Below are 3,795 nucleotides of genomic sequence, written 5' to 3' on the forward strand. Positions count from 1 at the left end.
TTTTTGGACAAAAATAATTGGGGTGTATTTTTTTCAGTCAACATGTATGAAAGTGTCCATACGCCATCCTGGATGACAGAACTCCAACAACATGCTGCATTTCAAACCTTAATTTCACTGCAGCTTCTATCAGATTGACTGCTTGCTGCAACCAAACTGTAGGTAGAAATGACGGATCTCTCTAGTGTGCAGAAAAGCTTCTAAAGCCTAAAACTGCAAAAAAAAAGTTATTTTGTTTTTTTCTTGCCAAAGTTTCAGAAAGTCCTGTTTTTAGAAACCTCTTAATTGCATCTTATTTCCATCCATTTGTCCAAATTATGCTTCCCGAGATCTTATTTCAAACTTCAAAGTAATTTGGAGAAACATGGGTCATTAAAGTTGAAGAAAACTCAAGAAATGTACCAAGAGATTTCAATAATAAAAATCTGGAGTGCTGCACCAAGAAGTTGAAAATAGGTCACCATTAGGACTTTCAACAAGGTGATGATCCAAGTATACAGCCAAATCAACATGCTAAATCTTACTGAGCTAAGGGAGATGTAGCATAAGAGATAACCTTTCACTCTAAGTGACTTAGAGAGCCCCTGAGAGAATGTGGGCAACTTAAAAGTTAGATTTCTCTTTATTTTTCAGTGGGATTACAGCAATAACAAAATGAATTCATCTTATGGGGTTTCACACATCTTTACCTGGAGTACTGATAAATGTTTCTGGCGCCGAATGTTTGGTATTATTAAGTTCTTCCAGAGCCCATTGTGTGGTGGTGGGGGATTAAACGACCTGCAAGGCTTCTTGTGCTGCTTCAGGTTACTGCTTTATGTGTGTCTGAGAGACATAAAATTACTTAGAAAATCCTCTCTGGTCCTTCCAGCCAATTAGCATCTTCCTCCATTCCGAGATGCAGATGTCTCAGAGTGAAGTACCTGCGAAAAATTGCCATGATTGGGTTCTTTATGTTGCCCGGAGTTAAACTGCATGGAAATGAGTTTGGTATTTTAGACTGAAATAAAATAATCATAATGAAATCTTGCCATTTTAAGGCATCGGCTTGTTTTGATGCCACTCTCAGGCGACTTCTTGTTTCGGTACCGTAAATGTGTTTTCTTTTTGACCCTGACATAACAAAGAGCTTAGTTTTAATTGTCTCAAGCAGATTATAAATTACAATAGGGATATCTGTGCTGGCCAATCTCATCATGATGTAAATCAGTCGTCGGTAATGATTCAGTGGTCTCCTCTTATTTGCTTTTTGTCTTTAACTTAAGGAGACAATGCTTTTCTCTCCGTGTTTTCTTCCTCACCACCGTCGTTTTGCCAGCTGTGGAGCATCTCGGAGATTATCAGTTCGATGAATCCAATAATGACTCTGATTAAACATTATGTGAGCTGTGAATTATTAATGACCGAGACATTATTTGTGAAAAGCTGCGCCTGAAGGGAGCAGGACTTCTGCGAGAATTAATTAAATATCGACTCACATATCCTGAGATGTGGTTTAATAAATCTTTTGTTTGAAAAGTATCTGTTGTTTTCAGATTAATTCCTCTTTATAATTCTGTAAAACTGCCTCGCTAATCCGCTCGTCTTTTTCAGGAAGAATTTGTCATTTTGTCACTAAAAATGAAAATGTCATGCTGTGGAATAGCGTTGTTTTATGAAGCTAAGGAATGCTGCCGGGAAAGTCTACGTTTTTTTTTTTCAAACCCACTATTAGTATGTAAAAGAAAGCTATGAATCCTTCCATTCTAGAGGAATAGTTTTAAAGCATAAAGTCGCAAAATTAATCACAAAGAAATGTTGCAGATGTGTTGCAAGTGTGATTTATTTGAGCTTTTTCTTTTGTTCAACTTCCCTGTCTGCAATAAGCATGCGGCAAAATAGACTGTACACATTTTGTGTATTTCACTGGGACTTGAAATGTCAAGAAAGATAGCATAATATGATTTTCAAAATATTTTACAGTTAAGAATATAAAAAAGAATTTTGACATACATTTTTTTCTGCCCCCTTTGACCTGCAGCCCCAAAAGAAAACCAGAAAATCTGTCTTCAGAAGTCAACTGATTAGTAAATATTGTCCAACGTAAACTCTGTATATGTACACTTTCTCTCTGTGGGTCTCTAAAGTTTGTTAGAGAATATTAGTGAACAAACAACAGCAATGATACAAACCACAAATTATTATTTATTCGACTGAAAATGTAGTCAGTTAATGCGCCTGAACTCAGTCAAGTTTTGACTGTATTCTAATTACTGAGTGCCAATTATTCAGTTTCTGTGTAATTTACTGTGCAAATCAGATTTAGAGAACCATGCAAAAAAAGAAACTCAAGCCAAATTATCTGCTCTATCTCGAAAGTCATAAGAGGGTTAAACTGATCACAATTACATACACAGTCTAAATGAAGGGTTGTGCACTCAACATTTCAGACTCTTTCAGTTTTATTTTTGACAATGAGAGGATTACAATATGTGAGCAGCTGTTTTGGGAATTAAAATATAATTCACATAAACAAAGACAACTGGAGAGGATTAAACACATGCTGGACAGTATAATACTTGATATGCTCTTTTGTGCACAATGTTTCTTACCATTCCATTTAAATATCCTTTCACGTATGTAAACAAATCATTTTACACTTAAACATTGCATTCAATTAATTTCTCTTGTTGGCTAAGTACACACACAAAAGAACAAGATAATTCACTTTTGTTTCCATTAACTAAGTTTATTATGGACAGTTAATTTCTGCAATGTTAGAGTTTATGACCTCTGCTCAAACCAACATAACAAATAACCTCATTCTAATGTTTGTGATTTATTGGAGTTACATAAACACATTTTCCACCAGTGGACAAAGAAAATGGCAAAAATTATGCATAAAAAAGTATTTACTATTAACCACAAAAAAATGCAGTTTATAAATAGCTGCTGTTCTTACAGTAGATGCTGAGGGAATGGTTTTGTTTTTTCTTTCTAAAAAAGAACACTGACAAGATCCCTCTTTATGCTAAGTGTTGCACTTTTGCTCCACTTTTATTTAACTGTCTTGAATGTAGACTTGGTAATACGCTTCTGAGTCACATTACTTTGTTTTGCTCTGTACCATAAATAGATTTTAAAAAATGCAGAAAGTTTTAAATGAGAAAATAATGAACACAAATGCAGTTTCCTCCTACATTAGTGTGATTTAATCGAATCTGCAATTCCCTGGAGTTTTAGGAAACTTAATAATGAGAGCAGATAAACTTTTTGCATATTTGAAACTATGTGATAGAGAAGCTATAACACCAAGACACTTTTAAAATCTTACCATATGATGCGATTTAAGTGCGATGAGAAAAAAAAAAATCTCTAATGCTGTGAGACATTTCTGTGTGAAGTCAAAACAGACCAAACAACAAAGACTCTTTGAATCCAGGTCTTGATCTTTGGGGAATTTGGATGTCATATAGTGCTTGTGTGCTGGTGTGGATTGGGGCTGGGCTGCCGTGGACTGATGTCAGCAGCATTGTTCATTCATGTCCAGGTCTGAGTCTCTCACTCTCTTTCCCTCCAAGCTGCTTTTCCTCTAACATCCTGGTGGCAGTCTTCCCAGTATCTCTGGTTGAGCATCAGGGATTCACACACACTCACTTGGCAAAAGGCTTCTTCTCTCTCTGACACTCCTTCTCTGTTTCTTTAACAGCCCAAGAAACACAACTCAAAACACTGTCAAGTCTGGAAGTGCTTGTGCCTACGCCCTATTTTTAGGCTGGCAGAAAACCAGTGCATTTCAGTTCTCCTTAATGCCCC

Source organism: Poecilia reticulata, linkage group LG9 (genome assembly GCF_000633615.1).
Source record: "Poecilia reticulata strain Guanapo linkage group LG9, Guppy_female_1.0+MT, whole genome shotgun sequence".
NCBI classification, from domain to species: domain Eukaryota; kingdom Metazoa; phylum Chordata; class Actinopteri; order Cyprinodontiformes; family Poeciliidae; genus Poecilia; species Poecilia reticulata.